The sequence below is a fragment of the Pogona vitticeps genome, chromosome 2 (assembly GCF_051106095.1).
Source record: "Pogona vitticeps strain Pit_001003342236 chromosome 2, PviZW2.1, whole genome shotgun sequence".
NCBI lineage: Eukaryota > Metazoa > Chordata > Lepidosauria > Squamata > Agamidae > Pogona > Pogona vitticeps.
In genome coordinates, this window is record NC_135784.1 from 104,324,172 (window position 1) to 104,350,618 (window position 26,447).

General features: G+C 41.5%; 1 long non-coding RNA gene across 1 annotated transcript; it reads right to left on the reverse strand.

Moving 5' to 3' along the window:
* Positions 1-12,551: 12,551 nt before the first annotated feature.
* On the reverse strand, positions 12,552-25,651 carry LOC140704138 (uncharacterized). The gene is made up of 4 exons (XR_012083262.2): positions 24,042-25,651; positions 22,714-22,768; positions 18,940-18,990; positions 12,552-12,578 (listed from the first exon to the last, which is right to left on the reverse strand). It is a non-coding gene; the product is annotated as an uncharacterized LOC140704138 (long non-coding RNA).
* Between the last annotated feature and the right edge of the window lie 796 nt (positions 25,652-26,447).

A 26,447-nucleotide genomic window follows, 5' to 3' on the forward strand; every position in this document is an offset into this window, starting at 1 on the left:
TGCCTTGAGGTAAGTGCTACTGAGCTCAGTGGGAGTGATTACCAGGGGAGAGCAGAGTGCGGCCCTCCAGACACTGTCGAACTCAGTCCCCACCAGTCCTCACCATTGGCTATGATAGTTGGGGATGAGGTGTGGTCTGTTTGAAGGATATCTGCAGGACAGCATGTTGGCCAGCCTGGTGCATAAGATAGGCACACTTTTGAAGGAGCAAATCCTATTGAACTCATGGGGAGTTGGCAACAGTTCTGTGTTAACTTACTAGCCATTTCCATTGAAGTCAATAAGATTTATGTCTGAGAAGGTGCTAGGCTGCAGTGCAGACAATTTCATCCCATTAAATAATGTCTTATCCGTGCTTAATACTGACTGGTCTTCAAACCAATCACACTTCATTTGTCTGTACAAGCTGAATGCATTAAATTAAAATTCAGTTTCTCCAGTTGTAAATGACACATTACATTTATTTTATTAATTTCACTTTATTCCATCCACTTTCCAAGGAGCAAAAGGGAGCGTGCATGGTTCTCCCTCCCATTTTACTCCCATAATAAATCAGAGAGGTAGGAAAATAGCAACTGGCAGAAGTAAATTGAAGATCCTTCTCCATGAGCTAGCTATATTATGTAGTAGTTAGAATGGTGGACCACAAATGAGGAGCTCAATGTTTAAGTCCTAAATGTGCCATGAAACTCACTGGATGGCCTAGCGTGTTTTATTCAGAAAGATGGAGAAAATGGGCTGATGCTGCTATCATTCATACCAAGAGCAGACCCATTAAACTATATGAGACTTCTTATATTTTGTTGATTTCAATGTGTCTAGTCTAGACAGGAGCAACAGGAGATATAGCCCATTTATTTGTCCATTGTAATTATATCCCACTTTTTCTCCAGTGAGCTTAAGGTAGGATACTTGGAACCTTTGCCATGTATTTTATCTTCACTAAAACTCTGTGAGAGAGAGAGAGTGGCAAGATTCTCCAAGTGTCTTTCATTGCTTCTGAGCCACAGTCTTGTATTCTTACCGCTACACCACACTGGCCCTCACACGAATCATCTCTAGAACGGATATGGTATGGGAAGCCTGTATAGGCAGGCTCAAGAGTTTCAAATTCTGTCCAAGCACAAAGCATAACAGTTTTGCCGGGCCATTAGGGGGAGCCTTGACATAACCTATCTTCATCCACTGGCTTGCTATTGTGGACCCTAAACAAAAGAAGAACGAAGAGGAAAGCTTTGGAAGAAACACCTACCGCTAACACTAACAATACTGAAATGTTGTTTGGGGTAATTCCCAAGTCTGCTTCCTGCACTCTCATTTTGGCACAGTGCATGCAGTTGGAAGCACAGGATGTCGTACTGGAAAAGGCAGGTGGTTTTTTCCCCTCTCTCCTCTCCAAACAGGAAGTCAGATGAATTGATGGGCAGAACAGGCAGTCTTCTGGAATAATCCCTGGCAGACGGGTAGAGTAAGAGGGGAGCAATATAGACAAAAGGCCCCCTTTTCACTAGTGCTGCAAAAGTCAAGTGTGTACATCCTGAACCAGTGGGTCCAGTGCCTTCATCTCAGATCTTTGCACTGGTGCAGCTGTTTGGGGAAGGACAAATTAGTCTCTTGCACAAAGCATGGTGAAGAGTCTAGTGGCACCCTAAAGGCCAGCACGTTTCAGTCACCACACACTTTCATAGATTGTAGCCAAAAGTCTGAGGCAAAAGCTAATAATCTCATGAAAGTTAATAATCTCTGAGGGGTAGGCCACATGGCTTTTCCTGGCTTTGGGTACAAGAATATACAGGTGCTGCCCACCAGTGTGACTCCACCATCCATGGCATGTATCCAACATCCATACTAGGGCTGGCACAAGCAGTCCTGCCCTCTGCCCACTGGGGAAAATTAGCGTCATTCATGCTACTCCCCTCCCTGACCATACCTCTCCCCATGGCCATGTGGCAAGATTCCTGGGAGGGAGGGAGGCCCACAATGGCTGGACTTTATCTAGTCCAGTTGCTGTCTGTGTAGCTCAGCAGCTTCATGACCTGCTATTTCAATGACTGCCTTTCTAGGAGGGTTCATAGAGAGAAAGCATTGTGGGATGGAGTGGCTCCCCAAATGTCACAAATGCAGAAGCAGCATTTCCTCCTGGAAGAGAGAGGAGAGGAGAGGAGCAGAAAACACCATAGAAGTATGTAGGTACAGTGGTGCCTCGCTTAACGATTGCCTCGTTTAGCGATGAATTCGCATAACGATGTGGTTTTTTAGAAAATAATATGCACCGTATAACGATGTTTCCTATGGGCGATTTTCGCTTAGCGAAGTTTGGGACCATGCTTCGCATAACGAATGCGATTTTAGGTCCCCTGCTTCACTTAACGATGTTTCTTTTTTCAATTAAAAAAGTGTCTTAGAAGGGTCAAAAACGGTTCTTAATTTATGGTGAATTTTTTTTTTTGGCCCATAGGAACCAATGGACCAGTCAAAATCTGACAGCTCCATGCTTTCCTATGGGGGAGAAAACAATTCACCATAAATTAACGAAAGTTCAGATCAAAGCCATATCAGGTTTGCACACGACTTAGGGGGTCCTCTAACGAACCCAAGCATTTAGAACAGTTGCTGAGGCTTTCTTAATTTTTTGTGAATTTTTTCTTCCCCCATAGGAAATAATGGAGCTCTCAGATTTTGACAGCTGTCAAAAGTTGGGGGGGAAAAATTCACCATAAATTAACGAAAAGTCAGATCAAAGCCAAATTAAATTTTGCATCCATTTTAGAGGGTGCAGAAGCTAATCCAAGCATTTAAAACCATTTCCACCCTTTTATGACACACTTAATTTTGCAAAAATTGACTTCGCAAAGCCATTGAAATGTATTGAGTCAGCTTCAATACATTCCAATGGAGGAAACATTGTATCGTTTAACGATGTTTCCTATGGTTTTTTTTGCTTAAGGATGGCAATCCGTGCCTATTGGAACGGATTAACCGATTTCCAATGCATTCCTATGGAAAATGGTGTTTCGCATAACAATGTTTCACATAACTTTTTTTTTGAACCAATTAAAATCGTTATGCAAGGCACCACTGTACTTACATTTTCTCACCCTTTTTCCTTTGCTTCTCATTATGCTTGGAAATGTCTCCCAGACTGCTTCTATGTGTCTGTTTTTCTGATTCCCTTAAGCCCCCGCCTCAAAACTCACCCTTTCTAGGAAGTATTTGGATCATGCTCCTGTAGGGTCTCCATTGTTGTCATTTAGTCATTTAGTCGTGTCCGACTCTTCGTGACCCCATGGACCAGAGCATGCCAGGCCCTCCTATCTTCCACTGCCTCCCGTAGTTGTGTCAAATTCATGTTGGTTGCTTCGATGACACTGTCCAACCATCTCATCCTCTGTCATCCCCTTCTCCTCTTGCCTTCACACTTACCTAACATCAGGGTCTTTTCCGGGGAGTCTTCTCTTCTCATGAGATGGCCAAAGTACTGGAGCCTCAGCTTCAGGATCTGCCCTTCCAGTGAGCACTCTGGTTTGATTTCCTTTAGAATGGATAGGCTTGCTCTCCTTGCAGTCCAGGGGACTCTCAAGAGCCTCCTCCAGCACCACAATTCAAAGGCATCAGTTCTTCGGCAGTCAGCTTTCTTTATGGTCCAGCTCTCACTTCCATACATCACGACAAGAAAAAACCATAGCTTTGACTATTCGGACTTTTGTTGGCAAGGTGATGTCTCTGCTTTTTAACATGCTGTCTAGGTTTGTCATCACTTTCCTCCCAAGAAGCAGGCATCTTTTAATTTCGGGGCTGCTGTCTCCATCTGCAGTGATCAGGGAGCCCAAGAAAGTAAAATCTGTCACTGTATCCATATCTTCCCCTTCTATTTCCCAGGAGGTGATGGGACCAGTGGCCATGATCTTAGTTTTTTTGATGTTGAGTTTCAGACCGTTTTTTGCACTCTCCTCTTTCACCCTCATTAAGAGGTTCTTTAATTCCTCCTCACTTTCTGCTATCAGAGTGATATCATCTGCATATCTGAGGTTGTTGATACAGTATTTCTCCTGGCAATCTTAGTTCCGGTTTGGGATTCCTCCAGTCCAGCCTTCCACATGATCTATTCTGCATATACCGGTAAGTTAAATAAGCAGGGGGACAATATACAGCCTTGTCATACTCCTTTTTCAATTTTGAACCAATCAGTTGTTCCATATCCAGTTCTAACTGTTGCTTCCTGTCCCACATGTAGGTTTCTCACAAGACAGATAAGGTGGTCAGGCACTCCCATTTCTTTAAGGTCTTGCCATAATCTGTTGTGGTCCACACAGCCAAAGAAGCAGAAGTAGTCAATGAAGCAGAAGTAGATATTTTTCTGGAATTCTCTGGCTTTCTCTATAATCCAGCGCATGTTAGCAATTTGGTCTCGAGTTCCTCTGCCCCTTTGGAATCCAGCTTGTACTTCTGGGAGTTCTCGGTCCACATACTGCTGAAGCTTACCTTGGAGGATTTTGAGCATAACCTTGCTAGCGTGGGAAATGAGTGCAATTGGAGCAGTCTTTGGCATTGCCCTTCTTTGAGATTGGGATGTAGACTGATCTTTTCCAGTCCTCTGGCCACTGCTGAATTTTCCACACTTGCTGGCATATTGAGTGTAGCACCTTGACAGCGTCATCTTTTAAGATTTTAAATCGTTCAACTGGAATGCCATCACCTCCACTGGCCTTGTTGTTAGCCAGGCTTTCTAAGCCCACTTGACTTCACTCTCCTGGATGTCTGGCTCAAGGTCAGCAACTACATTGTCTGGGTTGTCCGGGATATCCAAATCTTTCTGATATAATTCCTCTGTGTATTCATGCCACCTCTTCTTGATGTCTTCTGCTTCTGTTAGGTCCCTCCCATTTTTGTCCTTTATCATGTCCATCTTTGCACAAAATGTTCCTCTAATATCTCCAATTTTCCTGAACAGATCTCTGGTTTTTTCTTTTCTATTGTTTTCCTCTATTTCTTTGCATTGTTCATTTAAGAAGGCCCTCTTGTTTCTACTTGCTATTCTTTGGAAGTCAGCATTTAATTTTCTGTAACTTTCCCTCTCTCCCTTGCATTTTGTTTCCCTTCTTTTCTGTGCTAATTGTAAGGCCTCATTGGACAGCCACTTTGCTTTCTTGCATTTTCTTTTCTTTGGGATGGTTTTCGTTACTGCCTCCTGTACAATGTTACAAGCCTCTATCCAAAGGTCTTCAGGCACTCTGTCCACCAAATCTAGTTCCTTAAATCTGTTCTTCACTTCTACTGTGTATTCATAAGAGATGTGGTTTAGATTATACCTGACTAGCCCAGTGGTTTTTCCTGCTCTCTTCAGTTTAAGCTTGAATTTTGCTATGAGAAGCTGATTATCAGAGCCTCAGTCAGCTCCAGGTCTTGTTTTTGCTGACTGTATAGAGCTTCTCCATCTTTGGCTGCAGAGAATATAATCAATCTGATTTCGATATTGCCCATCTGGTGATTTTCATGTATAGAGTCACCTTTTGTGTTGTTGGAAAAGAGTGTCTGTGATGACCAGCTTGTTCTCTTGACAAAACTCTATTAGCCTTTGCCCTGCTTCGTTCTGAACTCCAAGGCCAAACTTCCCTGTTGTTCCTTTTATCTCTTGGCTCCCTACTTTAGCATTCCAATCCCTTATAATGAGAAGAACATCTTTATTTGGAGTCAGTTCTAGAAGGTGTTGTAAATCTTCTTAAAATTGTTCAATTTCAGTCTCCTCAGTAATGGTGGTTGGTGCATAAACTTGGATTATTGTCATGTTGAAAGGTCTGCCTTGGATTTGTATTGACATCATTCTATCATTTTTGAGATTATATCCCATTACAGTTTTTCCCACTCTTTTGTTGACTATGAGGGCTACTCCATTCCTTCTACGGGATTCTTGCTCACAATAGTAGATATGATAATCATCTGAGCTGAATTTGCCCATTCCTGTCCATTTTAGTTCACTGATGCCCAGGATGTCGATGTTTATTCTTGCCATCTCCTGTTTGACCACCTCCAGCTTCCCAAGGTTCATAGATCTTACATTCCAGGTTCCTATGCAGTATTTTTCTTTGTAGCATCGGAGTTTCCTTTCACTTCCAGGCACGTCCACAGCTGAGTGTCCTTTCGGCTTTGGCCCAACCACTTCATTAGCTCTGGAGCTACTTGTACTTGTCCTCCACTCTTCCTCAGTAGCATGTTGGACGCCTTTCGACCTGAGGGGCTCATCTTCCAGCGTCATATCTTTTTATCCTTTTGTTTCTGATCATGGGGCGTTCTTGGCAAAGATACTGGAGTGGCTTGCCAATTCCTACTCCAGGTGGATTGCGTTTAGTCAGAACTCTCCACTGTGACCTGTCCATCTTGGATGTCCCTGCACGGCATAGCCCATAGCTTCTCTGAGTTACTCAAGCCCCTTCACCACGACAAGGCAGCAATCCATGAAGGGGCGGGTCTCCATACCTTACTGTAACTATGCTAAAGTATAAACAATAGCAGGAATCACATATTCTTTCCTCACCTTTTGTGTAGTTTCTTCCTTTTTCTCTTGTTTTCCTGTCTCTTTGTGAGATCTGTCTCTTCTTTCCTTTGTAAAGTGACATATACATAGGTGACACTATATAAATAAGCAAAACTGCCATCTTTATTAATGCTAACTGTTCTAAATATCTGGCCAGTAAATAAGGGACACCTTTTAATCCTCCAAAAAAAAAAAAGTTTGATTTCCCTGATTAAGAGCCTGGCTATAAGCAAGAAAATATAAGGAATACGACAGGTTTGGGGTGGGCTTATTTGCATTTCACCCCCTTTGATCAGGTGAAGCATTGGGAAATGCAAATCAGCTTATAGTCTTATGGCCTTAATCCATTGTTTTTCTTTCCCACCAACCATGTAGTGAGCAAAATGTGAATTAACTCACATTCTCTCATTGTGAAATCATTCCAGGGCATTTGGTTCTCTCTGATATAAGCAACCATACAAGCAGGGAGAGAAAAAGTCTTCTAATTGCAATTCCATTTGAAGAGCCTGTACATGGTATGGTTCAAAAGAACTACAGTACCTTAACAAGGCTTTCTTTCTTAAAGCATGGCAGGGGGGAAGGTGTTTTATCAAAGCACTGCTTTTTGTGTGTGTGCATGTATGCTCACTTGGTCTTTCTTGGTGGGTCTCTGGTGGGGAGGAAAAACTATAGTTTGGGGCTAAGGGGACTCTGGACTGAATTGCATTTCCTGTTGCATTTCCTGATCTGTAGAATTTCCTCCATTTTTTCCAGTGTGGTCAGGCTAAGAGACCCTTCTACTTTTAAAAGTCCAAAGCCTTTTGCTTTGCTTCAAAGCTTGTAATTGCTTTCGCAAAAAAAGGAAAAAGATTCCTGTTTTCTGTGTGGCCACTTAAATCACAGAGACCCTAAGTCACTGATTAAGCCATTTGATTAATTAGATTTAACCGTCAGATCAATCAGTTTATAAGTTGAAGCTGTGGTAATGAAGAAAGTCTCCTGAGAACATCTATTTGCATCTTAATTTGTGGGTGGATGGTATGTCTATATGGGATATTAATCATATATAGCACCACTTTGTATGTGGATGTATCTCAATTAAACCCAATCCCCTTGCTCAAAATGTGGCATTTTCTGATCTCCCAATTTACTACAAAATTCCAATATCCCAGGATATCATGGGCTTAATAACAATATAAGTAGCCAAATTAAAGGTTAAAGAGGCAAACTCTGGTTTTTAAACCTGGCCATAACATATGCCCTAGAAACATTACCCCACTGTGGATACCAAAGCAAGTAAATGTACTTCTCTAGCAGAGTGCATTTGATAAAATTTCATAAACCCTCTGTTGTAGAACCAGACTGGGGAACTCTGGCATGAACACACACAGGCAGGTCACCGAGACACATATGACAGCCCATCTATAATCCATGCCATTCTGCTTGGCTTGTTCTTTGTTTACCAACCCATCAAGTATTATTTCTAAACCATTTCCTAAGCAATGTCGTTACAGGAGTCTCTGAAACTTGTGGGAGTGGGGGAGCAAAAGCCACACCCATCCCTTTGAAAACAGCCATATTCCATTCTAGAACTTCTCATAAACATGATGCTCTGGTTTCCAAATGTTTATGAAGGGCTCAGCCCTAAAGGGCCTTGACAATGTTTTCTTCACCGTGGGAATGACATTTCTAGCTATGCTCATATGGACAGAAAGAGTGGCACCACTAGATCTTGACTGCATCACCAAAGCCAAGGGTAGGGGGGGTTGGCCAACTGTCCCCATTTAGAGACAGCAGCCCTCCACTTGAAGGGCTGCCAATGTTGGTGTGGCATCCTCTGAGTATCATCTCTTAGCACCTGTTCAGCCCAGATGGCCTGGATAGAGGCTGGAGCAGAGAACCCAAAGATCCTGCCGGTCTTATTTTTCTGACCTCTGTTTCCTGCAGTGTTTACTGTTAGATGGGTATTCTCAGGGAGCGTCCATCAGTCTCGCTTCCCTTTCTTTTCCTGTGTCTACCTAGTTAGAATTAAAATGTCCACTTCTGTTTTGAACGTGGCTTTCTGAGTAAAGGCTAGCAGTTTGTTTCAATTGCGTTTCCCTGCGTTACTGTGGGACTAACATACGAAGCCTACATGTTTATGCAGCACTTAGTCTGCTACTGAGAGAAAACTTAATAGCTTTTTTCCTTTCACCTTTTGAATGTTCACAGCAAGCAGAGGACAGTCCTCCTTTTTAAGGGACTGTTCCTTCCAAGCCTGATTTCAAGAAAAAGAGCAACAAAGCATGAGATCAGAGACCTGGAAGTTGCCCAGCCCCAACGAGCAGCACTTGGAGAGAAGGCTCAGCAGGTGCCCACATTGCCTGGTCACCCTCTTTCCCACTGGCACAAGATGAACTCCAATTCCAAAGCTCACATTAAAATATAATATAGTTAGTCTTTAAGGTGCCACTTGTTTTTGTTTCATTTGATGTTGCTTCTTTGGACTTTCTCAAATTGTGTTGAAGTCATAAAAACCATATGGAGTTTTATGGAAAGATGTGTCCTCTTTTGTCTTCCTTTCTGGTGGCGCCTTTCCCCTTCTTCCAATGTGTACGCAGGCCTGGAGCCATCAAAATGGCTGCTGAGAAAGGTGACAGGGTAGCAGACACAGGTATGATATCAGCATCAGGGGCGGCAGGACTTTGCCAAGGCCATCAGGGCTGCTGCTCCTCCTCACACAATCTCTTGCTCCTTTTAATTTTTGAAAACATTTTTATATTCAAGGGCAGTGTCTGGACAGCTTACAAATGTTCATCTTACTTTTACTTCAACATTTTGTTTTGGTTTCAGTTTTGGTTGGTTTGCTTTTCCTGCAGAGCGGTGCTCATTCCCAAGGACAGCAGAAGGACACTCCTTTTTATGCCTGTGGTCACAACTGTGCTATCTTTTAAGTGAATTCAGAATACAAAACTGTCTGCATTCAAGTTATTTCTTTTTTTAAAAAAACTAGAATTTTATTTAGTTATTAAACTATTTGTAATCCACTGTGTATAAGCACTCTTAAGTGGGGGTACATAGAATAAAGTCTTCTTAAACATTAAAGCAATGAGTCTATTTTAAAAAAAATGATTTAAAGCACTTCAAGTGAAACAAAAACCAACAAATCTGATAGGTTGAAAACCAAGTCCTGATCTCTCTAGGCTCTGGATACTTGGGTGAAAAGGCAGTTTTTAATTTGGAACTGAAACAAAGGCAATCTCAATGCTAGGCTTCCAAGGTGAAGATGGCATTATACCATCTGCAACTGAAAAATCTGACTCCTGTGTCTCTACATGGCATACATGCTCCTCTCACTGGGGGAATCATTGAGATTCCCCCATCTGGCTGCCACCAGCAGATATTAAGGATCAGGAAGGTCTATATCCTTGAATTCAGACCAGGAGCTTACCAACAGCCAGTACAATTCCTCTTACATTAATGTCTTAGGATTTCTATAATGTGTTCCTGCCAGCAGTCTAGCTGCTGCCTACTGCAATTATCGTCCATGGCAGGCATAAGTAAACCACACTGTAGCTGTCTAGTAAGGAAGCTCCTGCAGCAAGGCTGACTCTGTCTGCAGAAGGATCACCGATGCCACCAAGACTGGCAAACTGTTTGGGGCTTTGTTTTGGGCCCTAAGGCAGGTGCTCCAACAGTACCAGCCTGCCAATTTTTAATTTGTCAAAAATTAGTTCTAAAACTCCCCTTGTGCTCCCTAATGGTCAATTGTGCCATATTTTTTGAGGGGCCTTCAGTACCCTAGCCCCCATATTTTTTTAAAAAAGGGGGCCACTAGAAGATACAAGGCATTTCATTTTCATAAAAGAAACACCCTTTTTTGTAAGAAAAAAAATTTAGGAGGCTTAGGATTCATGGGAGTGGGTGTAGCTCTCCAAGGTCATGGGATGGGCAATACGATTCACACTGGTTGAAAAACAGCCCTGACAATTGTGTTGTGTTTGGGTGAGAAGTGGTTAACTTTTTTTTTTAAGGAATCAGCTTCCGGCGTTTCCCTTGCATGGCACCACTCTGTGAATGGTAGTGAGCAGAAGAGACCCTCTCGGCTGCTGCCATTGGTATTGTCAACATTCAGACTGCTCTTTCCTCTGTAAAGCTTGGCATCCTTTTTTCTGCTGTCAACACAGGTACAATATTGTGCAGCAATACTGGGCCGTTTCCTGGCTTTCTGAATCATGGGTACAGAAGCACAATAGCCGACATTCATACCCCGGTGGGCTTTTGTTTTTTTAATTTGAGAATTGAACAGCACTCTAAGCTGGTGAACGCTAAAAGGTTGTAGCCAAAATGGAGTCTATAAGCAACAACTGGGAGATAGACTGCAAGGTCTGTGGACCTATCAAAAGAAAATATTTAGGGAAGGGAAACTCTGAACAACGCTAACAATATGACAACAACCCTTAAATACCTCAAAGAGGACTGGGCATGCTCGGTAGCTATGGAATAGTGTGATCGCAGGAGAAGCAAAGCAAAAAAAGTATGTAGGAGCCTAACTTGGAGAGAATGTCTGGCTGTAACCTCTGAATAGGTGCATCTCTTTTAGGAAAGAACACTGCGTAACATCCGGCTGGTACAAACAAAAGTGGCAGAAAAGTTCAAAGTACCTTCCCTTCACATCCTCGGGTCACTCTTCTTATCTATCTGCTGGACTTTTATGGTTCCTTCTGCATGCACAATTTTCCCCCACATGCACCAGTGCCTTTCAGACACATGACAAACGGAAACCACTTATATAGCAGGTGGGAATGTACTATGCAAACTGAGAACGTATCTGCAGAACAATCACATCTATTCACTTTGAGCTGATCTGTATCACAGGGAATTTGGGAGTTTCCAATGCAGGAACAGACAAACAAGAGTCTGCAAAACATAACATAGTGTTTTGTTTTAAATGTATCTTCTGTAGGATTTCCCCTGGTTTCCTGCCACACAGCTTTTCCTGAAAGGATTTAACTTGTGGAGTAAGATTTGCCAATTGACCCTGTGTTTACCTTAGCCTGTGTTTACCTTAATCTGCCACAGAGCAAAGCAGGCTGGAAAGTGAAATTTGGAGGTGAGGGAAAACATATGATAGAACAAACAGATGTTTTTTGCCACTTGTGGGCCCACTGGTTCCAAATATGAGCTGAGCATCTTATTTAGTTTGGCCATGGCTAGCTAATAAAGATGAGAGAACAACACGATAGCCTTCAAACGATGTTACAAGGTCGGTGAAACTGAAAGGTGCTTCATTTAGAGGACTGGAACCTAGGTCTCCCCAGTTTGCAGTGTACTGTATATGCTAACCACAGCATTTCAGCAGCACACATAAGACAAACCCAGAGATGGATAGCTACATACTGTACGCACAGCTCCTAAGAGGATGCAATAGACAGCAAAGAACTCTCTCCCTCTATTTTATTTTATATCAAATTGTTGTTATAATTTTCCACGGTAATTTTTTGGGGAAAGCTGTTGTCTCTCTCTCTCAAGAAATGCCACAAATCCAAAGGCGGTGAAGACAACACTACATATTGTTCAGCTTGTACATTGGAAAGCATCTGTACAAGCCCTTCAGATTGGAGGTAAAAAATATGCCAGATGTTGGTTGATGAGAGAAGCAATTTGTATTAAAAGGTCAGAGTGAATGAACAGAGAGACGCAAATGAATGAAAACAGCAATTAATTCAGATTCGACATGTTAGCTATTTTGTTTTCCAAGAGCAGAGCTTGCCATGTGGCCATCACAAAATGTCATCCTTCTTCACTGGAACTCTTGAATATTGTTACTGGGGACTATGGTTCCCACAGCAACAGACATGGGGCCATTACTGTTTCTTTCCATCTCATGTTCTTTCCACTCTGCTTTGGAATCTCTGTCACCACGTCTGTGATAGACAAGCGTGCTTGTGTTCAGGATCTCCGCGGCTGGAGCAAAGAAGAGAGTTCAGGACGATGATGAGTCAGAGCCTCACCTGGCATCAACTGTTGGCAAAACTCTTCTGAACACTCAAATGCTAAACCTGGATTTAGTTTTGGTCCTCTGTGACTGCAAATAGAATGAAGAAACTAAAGTCTGACACAGTAAATGGATTATGTTACTTTAAAGTAGGTCAGATCAGGACAAGCATTGGAATGTATGAGATTTAAGGTTTCAAATGTTATGTGCTCTTTCTTTCTCTCTCTCTCTCTCTCTCTCTCTCTCAATCTCAATCTTCTTTTTTAAACAAAAGCCAGTATACTTTACACAGCTTCTGGATGAAAGAATGATACCTTGAATATTAGGTAAAGGTAAAGGTTCCCCTTGACAATTTTTGTCCAGTCGTGTTCGACTCTAAGGGGCGGTGCTCATCCCCGTTTCCAAGCCATAGAGCCAGCGTTTTGTCCGAAGACAATCTTCTGTGGTCACATGGCCAGTGCGACTTAGACACGGAATGCTGTTACCTTCCCACTGAGGTGGCCCCTATTTATCTACTCGCATTTGCATGCTTTCAAACCGCTAGGTTGGCGGGAGCTGGGACAAGCGATGAGCACTCACTCCGTCGCGTGGATTCGATCTTATGACTGCTGGTCTTCTGACCCTGCAGCACAGGCTTCTGCGGTTTAGCCCGCAGCACCACCACGTCCCCTTGAATATTAGGATACTACAAAAGATACAGTGCATATAATAATTTCATGTCCATTACATCATCCAGTATTGATTATCTGTGCCCTTTTGCTCCCACACTCAGTGGCTGAAATCCTGTTGCTTAGCACAGTTAGTCACACTAGAGTATGCTTGCTAAATCAGTGCAAATTTGGTTAATCATCACTTCCGTAAGTTCCATTCATTCATATGGGACTACTCTAGTTGCAGCTTACTGCGCTAGTGTAAATTGCAGCTAGAGTCAGCTAATTGGTATCCATGGAACCCACAGAGAAGCTGGCTCACCAAATCTCCATTGATTCAATGGGCCTACTCTAGTGAGACTTGCTATGCTAAGCAGCAGGATTTCATCCAAAATTTCCCAAAATCCCCCAGGCATGATAGCCTAGGGGTTATGTTACAGCTAACTTTTCTATGTTCTGATATTTTTTAAAAAATACATATCTAGTCTCTCTTGCTGTCTTTCATCTTATCCTTTGGGATATATATGCCAACCACATATTGCTTAAAAGCCTGTCTGAAAAGGAAGGACTTTGCCTGATAACTTAAGGTTAAAAGGAAGGGGGCCAACTTGGCTTCTTGGGACAGCATCTTCTATCCAGCAGCCACTGAGAAAGCCCTCTCCTAGCAAACAAGCTTGGGAAGGTAGTAGGGCAGAGAAATGGGCCTCCTTGGAAGATCTTTAAAACTGCTTAGGCTCCTATGGGATTATATGAGAGAGTGGCTGTGGTGATGGGGAAGCTCACCCAGCTGACTGCCATTTTCAGATTTGCCACCAGCCCCAAGCCTGCTTGAGGAAAGGGCTAAGAGGAGGGGTGTAGCCATAGAGGTTAATTTGCATGTTTTAACTTTGTTGTGTTTGCAGTAAAAGTTGCTGCAATGGATTTTCTTAACTGAAAAATATATTGAGCTACCAAAAAACCTTTTTTAACTAACTTCCCATGTTCCTTCTAGTGGCCCAAACAAATCTTTCTTTCAAAAATTTAAAACTCAATGGGATACACATAGAAGTCTCGGGGTACTAACCAAAGTATGGCAACGTTGCCTCCAGTACCCCTAGAGAGCACAAAGGGGCTTTCTGATCAAAGTTGTTTTTGTTGTGTGTGTTTTTTTAAATTGGGGTGTGAGAAGCTCACTAAAGGGACCCCCAAGAGATGCAGTGCCACCCATGTGCCACATGCTGCCTACCATTGTGCTAGATGAATGGATGGCGCCCTGGACTGCCTCATTATTATGTTATCTGGGGAGATAGAAAAGGCACATACAAATTTTGTCTACCGTTATTGGCAATGGTATTTATGGGAGACGTTAGTAGCTAGGACCAGCCACCTTAAGTCTTTAGCACACAGATATTGCACCCATCCCGAACGATTCATCCCCTGGTCTCTAATGGCAGTGGTTACTGATTTATGCTTCCTTGCTTAAAAAGGAAGGTCAAGCCTCTTTAACCATTGCAATATATTTATAGTTCTCTGCCTTGTTTCTGACAGAACCAGAATTTGGCATTTGTATATTTTAGAGTAAATGCTGAAAAGTTATTTAATATTTTCTGCTACTCACATAGCACAGAAGGACATTTGTTATGCTTCAGAGTGGCATGCTTGCTCGCATCTACCCCATCCCTCCACCCCCACCACAGTGTACTGCAAAGTCAAGTTCAGAGGACTGATGCCAGTTGACCAAGAATCCAAGATTAAAAGTTAGAGTAGAGGTCTGAGTGATGGGTATACTCTCACTAGCAGAGCTTGGAAAAATTTCTCTCTCTCTCTCTCTCTCTCTATTTTTTTCCTTTTTTTAACATTTTAATTTTCAGAATGTTGAGAGTGCTGGATGTTTGGTGCCTGGCCATGTTGGCTTGGGCATTCTGGGAATGGAAATCCCCAAAAAACAACTTTCCAAGTTCTGCTCATGTTAAGAGTAGGAAATCACTGGGGAGTGGTGAGCTTGTTCCCTGAGAAGGTATTGATTGGGCTTAACATCTTCTTTCTCCAGCTTTCCAGCTCAGGTTACTTCAGGCTTGGTACGTAAATCCAAGATCCTCCTAGGAAGATATTTCCCCATACACTAAGGGTGTTCTCAGGAAATACTACGTATTAAAATGGGAGAAGAACCAATGGCAAATGATGTGGTCCTAGACCGTGGCAATCCTATTGGGAAGTTTTTGTGTCCAGGAAAAGTATTTCATATGGAAACTGGCCCTTGACCAAGCAGGAAAAGCATCAGTCATAAGCAAGCTTTCTCATCCAACAGCGCGTTCGTACTCGGGGATCTGAGGGATTTCAAAGCTGTGAATCCCTTGACACTGAACTCCTGCATCTATTTGTATAGTTGTCTCCTTAGCTAGAGCTGAAGTAATTCAAAGTGTAAAAGGACATCCAAGATCGCTGTAAAGATCACTGTTAGAGGCAGGAAATAGCAATCCTGCAGAATGCATATCCTTCAATACTTTTCCAATTAGGATTTTATTATGAAAAATATGCTGAAGAGAGAAGCTCAAGGAGGCCCCTCTTTTTTTCTAAATTGGTGGGAGTGTTCCTCTCACATTCGTTAGGTTTTTAACGGATTCTCCCTCCCTCCTTCCCTCTCTCTCTCTCTCTCTCTCTCTCTCTCTCTCACACACACACACACACACACACACACATACACACACACACACACACACACACACACACATGTGCATTCATCCCATTTCTTACAGAATTGTGGCATAGAATTCTCAGCCTGTTCTCCTGAAACCTAATGACAATACACCGTATAATTCAGGACAGCTGAAATCAGATTTTGTCTTGTCAACATCTACCGTCCAAATGAACCAGGCTGTCAGAACAGCTAGCAGCAAGCATGTAAGTAACACTGTGTGGTTATTTTACACAATAATCAGACTTGAGCCATACAAACATGTGTTACTTTCAGAAAGCGTGTCTTGCAGCATTGCGGCAGGTCAGATGGTTCACATCAGCATGAAATAAACAAAGTGGCATTGCCATCACTAGCCTCATTCCCACGCTTTGGATTTTGGTTCTGCTCTAGCTTCCATCATGTTGGATACATGCCATGGATACCACTGGTGTGTTATTGTCTATCTATGGGATGCATCATCAGCATGACTTTTAACTGTCTAATGGAAGCACCAGAACCACTCCTCATCCTACAACAAGCTGGCTACAGATCTGGGAAGAATCGTGTAGCACAAATCCCACATTTAATGCAACACCTTGAGGATAGCTTTGAAACCAGGAAGACTTCTTCTTAGTGTATGATACAGTTTATCAAATTCTCCTGCAAAAATTCTGTAATCTAACCAAGGATTATAAACTAACTACAGTAATACCAGCTTTTGCAGAAAGTTAACTTTTAAGGACAATACAGCCCACAGCAGTGTATTTTGTTTAGTATCTATACCGATGACCAACCACTTCTTCACTTTATAGAAAATTATATTGTGTTACAAAAGCAAATGATACAAAAGATTTCAGTATGTCACCTTGCTGTTTCTTGCTCTGGAAATGAGCAATAATTTTAAACTACCACTTCTTCAAGGAACTAAATGTTTTATTTATTGGTTGTTCTGGGTTTTTCGGGCTCTTTGGCCATGTTCTGAAGGTTGTTCTTCCTGACGTTTCGCCAGTCTCTGTGGCCGGCATCTTCAGAGGACAACAACCGGTTGCTGTCCTCTGAAAATGCCGGCCACAGAGACTGGCGAAACGTCAGGAAGAACAACCTTCAGAACATGGCCAAAGAGCCCGAAAAACCCAGAACAACCATTAGATCCCGGCCATGAAAGCCTTCGCGAATATATTGTTTTACTTATGCTGTCAATTCTGCACTTGCTGCTCAATCAGACAGTTTTCAAAAGGTAGAGCATCTTTAACAAATGCTTTAGAAGAATTTCCACATATTATGATGGAAACCAACTTAAACGTAACCCAGCTAAAACTCAAATATGTACCTTCCTTGTGAGAAACAAGGAAGCATCTCACAAATACCTGGGTGTTACTTTGGATGGTACACTGACTGATAAGAAGCACTGCCAAACCACAAAGCAAAAGGTCTATGCAAGGAACAACATTCTTTGAAAGGTATTAGGAATCGAAAAGGGGACACACAGCCACACATACTAAGAACTACAGCCTTAGCCCTATGCTAAATACATCAGCTTGGCGTGGCATAGTTCATCACATGTAAAATAGGTAGTCATTGTACTCAGTGAAAACTGTAGAATAATTACTGGATGCCCAACGCAAAACACTGCCAGGTAGGTTTTGACCATTATTCAAAGGTAGATAGTATCTTTATCAGGAACAAGCCAAATGCAATGAAAATGTCTGAGCTTGTGAGTTCTCTAGAAGTTTTTATCTGGGTAGCTGGTACAAAAAGAGGGTAGGGGATGGGGGAGGAAACACAAAAGGACTAAAAAGATTTGTTCTGTTGCCTGGCCATGAAGTCTGCTACTAAAATCCACACCAAGGTGGGGAAGGCAGGTTGCAAACTAGGATGAGAAAACAGTGTCCATTTAAATTTCTGAAGACATTCAAACAACTGACCTCAGGGATTTGAAGTTTGAACCCCCACCCAATCAGACAACATAGGATTCAGATGGAAAGGGGAAATGTGTTTAACACTCCCAACACATCAACACAATTCCTTTTTAGCCTTACCTATTGTAGAATGGGTGTGATACCTTAAGAGCCAGGATTTAAATTAAATTTAAAAGTAATTAAAATTTATTTTTTAAAAAAAAAATATTAATTAAATTAAATCTACCATATGCGCACAAATGATTCAGAGCACAATGGATTCAATAGAACCAGCGACCCACAAAAATATGGAGTCATTTAAAGCTCACCAACCAATCTCTTGTTCTATTGTCCCCACGCTTGCTTCGAAATGGCATGTAATTTTCAATAATCTATCACTAAATTGCATTTTGTCACTAATGGCCAAAATCCTTGAGAAAATTCTAGGAGTCCCATCCAGAGAATCACCATGGGGACTCTTTATTTACCAGCAAGGAACATGTTAAAAGTTACAAATATTCTTATGCAAAGCAACAGGATTTTGACCATTATTTAGGCACTAGCAAAGACCTGACATCCTTTCATGCATTTATGAAGTTTTTACATTATCTGCCCCCATTTGTTTGTTTTAGCTGGCTTTTCTTTTTCGTTTGCTAGGTCCATTGTCTCTTTACTCTCCCGGTCTCATTTTGCTTTATGTCACTCTTTGGCTGAAATCCAGCATCATATGGTTATGCGCTGTAAGCCTGAAGATGTTATCAGCCACAGTCGTATTTTGTTAATTAAAAGTTTCCTATTCCCCCACTGGTTCCTAGGCAATGGCAGTTTTCAAACATTTAGAATTCCCTCTCCATCCCGCTGTCCCTAAACTCTTCCCTCAAACCAAAGGGCTGCTGAAAGAGTCTAGCAACCCTGGAGTGGTAGTGACAGGAAACATTTTATTAACAAAATACTCAATTTGGTGTTACTGGATTTCAGACATTATCTATAATCTGGACTTAGACCACACATCTCTTCAAGGAGAGAGAAAAATTCAAATAGAGAACTGTTCTCTGAAACCTTTACTTCCTGCTATGAGGAAGCCATTTTTGCCTCTCTCTCTCTCTCTTGTATATACTGTATGGTACATGGGTTGCTGATGTCTTACGTTGTCTCTGTTCTTCTATTGGAACATTCCTGCCTTTTTATGTAATTCCTGGATCATGTTTTCCATTAATATAAATTAACGTAGCTACAAACTGGCTTACCACAACCGAACATCTGTTTCCTTATGCACGTCTCATTTCGTCTTCAGGAACCTGGTAAGAGAAATGCCTCATGACTGTAATCTTAAACAAATCCTGGCGACAGAATATTACAGTCTCCTAAAACCATGTTTTCTGTCAGCCCTCTCAACACTGTGTAAGTGGAGTTGAAATGGAATCAACAGTTTCTTTCAAGATATATGCCTTTCACTGCAGATTTTCTTCATGTATGAACAAAGATTGCTTCTAGACAACAAGGTCTTGTAGCTTAACAATATCCTCACTGGGTGAAGAAGTAGATAGCTTCTATTTTTCTTTTGTTTCTGCATTCTTACTGTCTGTTTTGCCTGCCTCCCCTACCCATCTTCTGGACCACTGGAGGAGACCTCTGGAGAATCTGAACGCTAATTTCAACCCCCTGTGCAGACTGTGGCATGCACTTCCCTTCCTCATGCAAGCCAGAATTAGCCAAAAGTCAGCTTCTAACTTGGGGTGGGGGTAGGGTGTAAGCTACATTTGCCAAGTTTTTTAAAAAATAAAACAAGATGCATGGGGGCTGTGGACCTTAGTTTAAAAGTGAATCACACATGCTGGAGGACACTTTTATACTGTCCAGGCATTATTTCCACACAGCAGAAGAATGGGAAGATGCTGACTGTCTGCAATGCTAAAGCACAGGTGGGACAAGATGAATTTACTCACTTCCTCCAGTTTCATTTGTCTGATGAAACTCCTAGAACCCAAGCTGAGACTGAAACAGTTTGCCATATTTTGTCTGAAATGATTTTGCAGGAAGAAGACCTGAGTGGGCCTTGAAATCTCACACTGAAGTAAAAGCTGTCATTGAAAGCTTTGGTGAAAAAGTTCATTCAACAGGAGATACAAACTTAGTAGCACATAAACCAGACCTGGGCAAAGTGCAGCCCGAGGGCCACATACGGCCCGCGAGCCGCTCCTGTCCAGCCCGCTGACAGTTTTGAACATCAAAACCATTTATAGCTTTTTGTCTAAAGTTGATCAGTTGCTTATCTTTAACATACCACAAAAAAACCTCTTTAGTATTTGTGAAGATTAACAAGGTTAAAATAAAAACAATCATAACATCACTGTTTCATTTTATTTTTAAGTAAAGTTGGTTTGGCCCCCAAACACAGTTCAGATTTTTCATGTGCCCCCCCCCATAGAAATTAATTGCCCACCCCTGACATAAACTGTATCTGCAACTCAGTCATATACGTAGGTCAGAAAGGATGAAGGCTGGCATGGTATAGTCAGGTATGCTGCAATAATGAAATGCACCAACAAGTGGCAATGAAACGGTGAATTGAGGATGAAGAGAAATATTCTCAGAAACAAATGGATCCTGGTTGTGCAATTATTTTACCCCTAAGAGAGAGAATGGCTGGCTGGATAGCTCAGTGGTTTAGGTATCTGGCCAGAGGACGAGAGTTCAATTCTCTACGGTGCTTCCTGTGAAAAGAGCCATCTTGTGCAGTTATGCTGTGCAGTCCCAGGGTACCACCACCACCCCACATAAGAAGGGAATGGCAAACTACTTCTGTGTATTTTCTATCTAGAAAACCTTCTGTTAACATGAGTCAGAATTGACTTGACAGCACACTGTTGTTGTTGTTGTTGTTGTTGTTGTTGTTGTTGTTGTTGTTGTTGTTGTTGTTGTTGTTGTTGTTCAAAAATACCAGACACAATCAAAATTATAAAAACATTGACTGGTATTCTATAACAGATACAAGTTTTAACCTAAAACCTAATTATCTGCTAAATATCGGTGCAGTATATATGCTGTTCCTATTATTGCTGGGTTTTGTAGCTTTGATGATGTTATTTCTGAGATCCACTTATAATACTGTGTGAATTTTTTATGTTGTTGTTGTTGAGATAGTATCCAATTGATTGGTTGCTAAAGTGTGGAGTGGCACATTCAGGGAAGGAATAAAATGGAAGGAAAGCCCACAATTAAGAAAGAGTAGAAGAACAGTTTTTGCATATAACAAGTTTGGGGACTTCTTTAGTTGCCTGGGAATTCTTAACTTCCTGGTGATATACAGTACAGAGTGACACACAAAACCAAAGAAATTGCTCATTGCAAAAAAAAAGGGGGGGGGGAATCCCATACCAAAGAACACAATACAAGTGAAGCCTAAGAAAGTATTGGGTGGCATTTACTATGGAACAGCACTCTGCCCATCCATCCCAAGCAGCGTTCTTGTCCTCTGAGTGCACGTAAGTCCCATTAGCATTCCTGGGAGCTTTGCCAAGACACCAGCAGGAAAAATGGAATAAACAGTGCTGTTTGCACTTGAAAAGGAGTGTTGCTTGGAGAGGGCTCAGCAAGCCTTTTAAACAGCTGAAGCACATGTGCCCTCCATCTTCAGAGTGCCATGACACCCTTTGTTTATGCTCAGCACCAGGCTCGCCTTGTTAGATGTTTGGGGCCAGATCAGGCTTGGAGGAAACACTTGAATGATGCCCCTTTCGTTGAGTGTGTAGCCCCCGAAGAGCTGGAGAAATAATGCCGATCGAATCTTTGTTATGCAATTCAAAGATTGGGAATGTTCCTTGTTGCATGACACCACCCAAAATGCCTGCCCCATGCTCCCTTGGGGTATTCTGGGAGTGTTGTGGTCTTTTTAAAAAAATAATCTTCCCATGCTCTGGTTCTGAGTTCTCTAAACAGAACACATATTCAGAACAAGAGGGCAAATATGCATTCTATCTAAAGCACAGCCCACTTCTGTCCGTGGTTGGATCAGAGTGTGGAGAAGTTTATTGTTCTTTTACTACGACTCAACAAACTCTGTGCCAGCATGAGTAGCAGCAGGGACCATGGTTGCTCGGTGGGTAAGTCTGGAATTTCTAGAAAACAAAGTAACTTTTCCAACCTTTGTCTGGACGTAGACAGGAAGAAAGGGGTGCATCTGATCACACCAGAAAGAGTCACTTTTCAGGGAGCGATCTGCCTGAAAGCAACCTTTCTATCCATCAGGGAATTGCTCCAGCCCAGCCCTAAAAAACACAAGCCATATTGCTGGACAAAAAAAAAAAAAAAGGACCAGCTTGGGAACAAACCAGAGCTAGGCTGGAGAGCTGTTGCCCAAATGCCATGTGGTCCCCCTGGGACATAGCTTGCGCTGGACTGTGCCACCAGCGGTCCAGACTGCAAGGTCTACTGTATACCCATGTGATCACACCCACATTCAAGTACTGTACAGGTATTTGACTTTTACCATTTCCATAACTGTACCCCAAGGAACAATTAAAACAAACAAAACACATTATGTGAATTCTCCATGGCTTTGATTTGTTCAGTGAAACAAACATCTGATGGCTTTAGCACCAGGGATCTATCAGTACTACCAATTTTAATTAGGCTGACTTGTATAATTTCCAAATGCTCTATTTGGGTACACTGGTAAGTCAGAGGTGACTGGAATAATCTTCATAAGTACTTAACAAAAAAGGTTTTGTTAGAACAGAATATTATACAAGCATCTTTCTATTAAAATGGATCTTTCCATTTACAGAATAAGTATAGATCTTGAGAGAAATATATCTTAAAAATATAGAGACCAATTTATTGCTTATTGGTTTAAAGACAGGCTATTTATTGTATCTAATTTTTATGGTCGTTTTGATATTATTATCTAGAATTCTTATGAAGGATGGGATAAGAAAATCAATAAGAGATAGGAGTTGGGGGGCTAGAGAGAGGAAGGAGGGAGAGAGGAAATACTTAGAAACATTTGAATCTAGAATCACCTTGGCTTTGTATGTCAGCAGCACACACAAAAATTCGTATGAGTAGTTCTCCGTGCTGGAAAAAAAAGGTTCATTGGAATGAACATTTTAAACTAAATGAATAAGCTGTTTCTTCTGACACAATCTAAAGGAATACTTATGTGGGATCCACATTATCCAGACATTTTTAAGAATCTTCTGTCTGATCTATGTTGGGAGGGCCAGATACTCTTAATGCTGTGGGATGTTTCTGTGCTTGGCACCTTTGGATCTGACTGACCTTGGAAGCTTTTTTAGCCTGTTGGAACACTGATACAGCGAAGAGGCTGGGTATGTTTGCAATGGGGGAGGCAAAGTGGGAAGGACAGAATTCTTTGCTGAAAAAAGGAATGTGCACATTCTAACTTGCAAGGAAGTCCATCACTCTATCCACTACACCACACTGGGAACTTTCCAGATGTTACTGGACTTCAGTGCTAACCCCACCCCACCCCAGCCCACATGGACAACTCTAGAGAATATGGTAGTTGGAGTCTGACAACATCTGGAAAGGCCAGGGGGTCCACAGTGTGTACCAAACTCTTCTCTTTAGGGAAAAATGTCTTACTCCTTTCTTCCAAACAATTTTCCAAGCCTCTAGTGGATTATGCACTTGTGTTCCACAATCCTGTTCTGCTTGTGTGGATTCCTGTCAAGATTCCATCAGTATAGCCAGCTGGCATGGAAGGACGACATTTTGCACCTGTGGCTTCTTTTCCCGTTCCCAAGCAGGACTGGGACTTGAATCAAATAGATGGTCAGAACTGGATCTCTTAGGAGTCTGACATAAAATGGGACTCTATGTATCTGCGTAAATCTGGAAGGTTAAGCACAAAAAACTGAAATATTTTGGACCTCAGCTCACAGAATACCTCAAACAGCATAGCCAGTTGTGATTCTGGGAGCTACAGTTGTTTTAAAAATAGGAAAAAATGTTCCAAGCTCCGTCCTTAATAACATTGCTTTTCAGTTGCAATGCATGAGGGTTGCTTCACGAGCTCAAAACAGCAGCCTTGTATCTCCCAATGTCTGGGGCTGTAATGTCTACACATTAGGATATTCAGCAATTTGCTTTATACGACACACCAGCTGAACCTCTCCCCCCCCACACACACACACCATGTTCTATGGCCTCTGTCATTACATGTCAATGAGATGTTCCCGAATAATACAATTTAATTTTATTTCTGGAAGTGAGCACCTAAGATCTAAATAATAATAATAATAATAATAATAATAATAATAATAATAATAATAATAATAATAATAATAATAATAATAATAATAATAATAATAATAATAATTCTGACCTTCAGGGTTTTCTGGGTAGAGAGTACTCAGATGTGACTTGCCATTGCCTTCCTCTGCGGGTGCCCTGGGACTCTGCAGCTTGCCCAGGGCACACAGTTTGGCTTGTCCACCTGAAAGCATAGTAAGGAGTTAAACTCCCAACTTCTGGCTATGCACCCAGATACCTAAACCATTAAGCTATCCAGCCAGCTAACAAAAACAATAGGTGCAGTTTAATAAGCAGTGTAATCAATGTGCTCCTTTAATGCCTCCAGCACTTCATCTAAGTTCCAGCTGACACACTGCAATATGGTGTACCAACCAACACCAGACTTTATGCCACAGAAAAGGAGCATTTAACTGCAGCAGGGGAGACAGAAGCTGGTTTAGATGACAGCTTCCAAATGCTTTAAGAAGAAGAAGAGTGGGGGGGGGGAACACCAAATGAAAATGCTCTGTCACATAATCCTTGCCTGCTCATTTTTGGAAGACAGTTGCACAATTCCAAAGCCAAACCTCCCAGCAGCAGTAACTATGAAAACAGAGGCTAGGGTTCATGGTCTTCCATCGGAGAAATGTATGGACATGTTTTCTTTAATGATAGGGTGGAGCAACATGAATCCAGCAGCCCAGCCAACAGCCGAAAAAGAAAGAAAGAAAACCAGAAGAGCTGGAAGGAGACATCAGACTAGTTGGTGAAAATGGAGTGCAATTCCAACAGTGTTAATATAGCTCAATGAGCAATGGTATTGCTGTTATTATTATTATTATTACTTTAATCAGTAACTGCTGGATAGCTCAATGGATTTAGGTCTCTGGCTGCAGAGCCAGAGGTGGGAAGTTCAGTTCCCCATTGTGCATCCCTGACAGGGACTGGATGTGATAATCCATAGGATCCCTTCCAACTTCTGCAGTTATTGTTGTTGTTTCTACATTAAACCCATTTGTGGTTATTATTTATTTATGTTATTAGATTTATACCCTGCCCATCTAGACCAAAGATTATTCAACACCTCCCTGTTCTTAGATAACTATATGGTATATTCAACTCCAAATAGGCACTGACTCATGAAAAGATGGCATCCAATATCTGACATGAATTTCTATATTAAATAGGCATCAGCAAGTTTTAGGGAATGGCAGACTACTTCCAAATAATTTAGCATATTTCCTTTTCTTGTTCTTTTAAGTGCTCTGAAAAATAAATTATGGTAGCAAGGCCCCATGTCTTTTCATTGACCATTTTGCAGAAATTCTCCCAAGACATGTGTTGCCTTCAGTAAAGCAAAAAAGTGAAGTGTGCTGCTTATATACGATCTCATAGTGCTTCAGGCACTCTCTGGGCGGTTTACAAGTTAATTACACATTCCCCCCTCCCTAGTAAGCTGGGTATTCCTTTTACCGATCTCAGAAGGATAGAAGGCCAAGTCAACCTTGAGCCGGCTACCTGGGATTAAACTGCAGGTTGTGAACACAGTTTTGGCTGCAGTACAACACTTTAACCACTGTGCCACGAGGTTTCTTAAAATAAAAAAATCATGGTGTGGATTCCAATATCTTTTCCAGAATACTGAGTTCTATAGAATTCCCCTTCCTTCCCCAGAATTCTGACCCACTGAGTATGTTCAATCCATGTTGGGATGTGTTGAGCCCCTTGCATAATGATTCTCTCTTTCTCTTCCAGGTACTTTCACAACTGTTGGCTTTCTTAACCCTGCTGTTGCTTCCTTCTCGTGTACAGATAATGCAGCTTTGACTTAGTTTAATAATAATAATAATAATAATAATAATAATAATAATAATAATAATAATAATAATAATAATAATAATAATAATAATAATAATAATAATAATAATAATAATAATAATAATAATAATAAAAACAGTAGTAGTAGTTTTCTACTGTTAGTCTGTGGGATATGTTGTTTACAAATAAATGTTCAGAGAAAATGTTCACAGGAATCCCATGGCTAATATTTTGTCTGCTTCTAACCCTGGAACACCTCCAAGTGTAAAAGCTGGAAATTCAAGCTACAGTGGTAGAGCCTGAGCTGTTTACCCATTAAATCCTGCAAAAAGATACCAACGTTTGCTACCTAGTTAAGATAAAACATGCATATGGGCCTTTCTACCTTTAAAGCTAGCTTGCCACCATCTGTTCCATATGAGCCAGGCCTTGACAGTTCAGAAACTTCAGCTGATCAGACCATAGCCTGGATGTCATGAGTGCTGGATAGGGAATTCTCAGAGTTGAAGTCCAAAAATGTAACATTTGCAAGCACTTTTAGGTGATATAGAACCTAAAAGCTAGATTCTAAGAATATAATACTACCCTCTACAAATGCACATTTGATTAAGATATCTAAAAATATCAGGACTAGAGATGGGAGTACTGTATTCATATACAAATACAAATATCCCCCTCC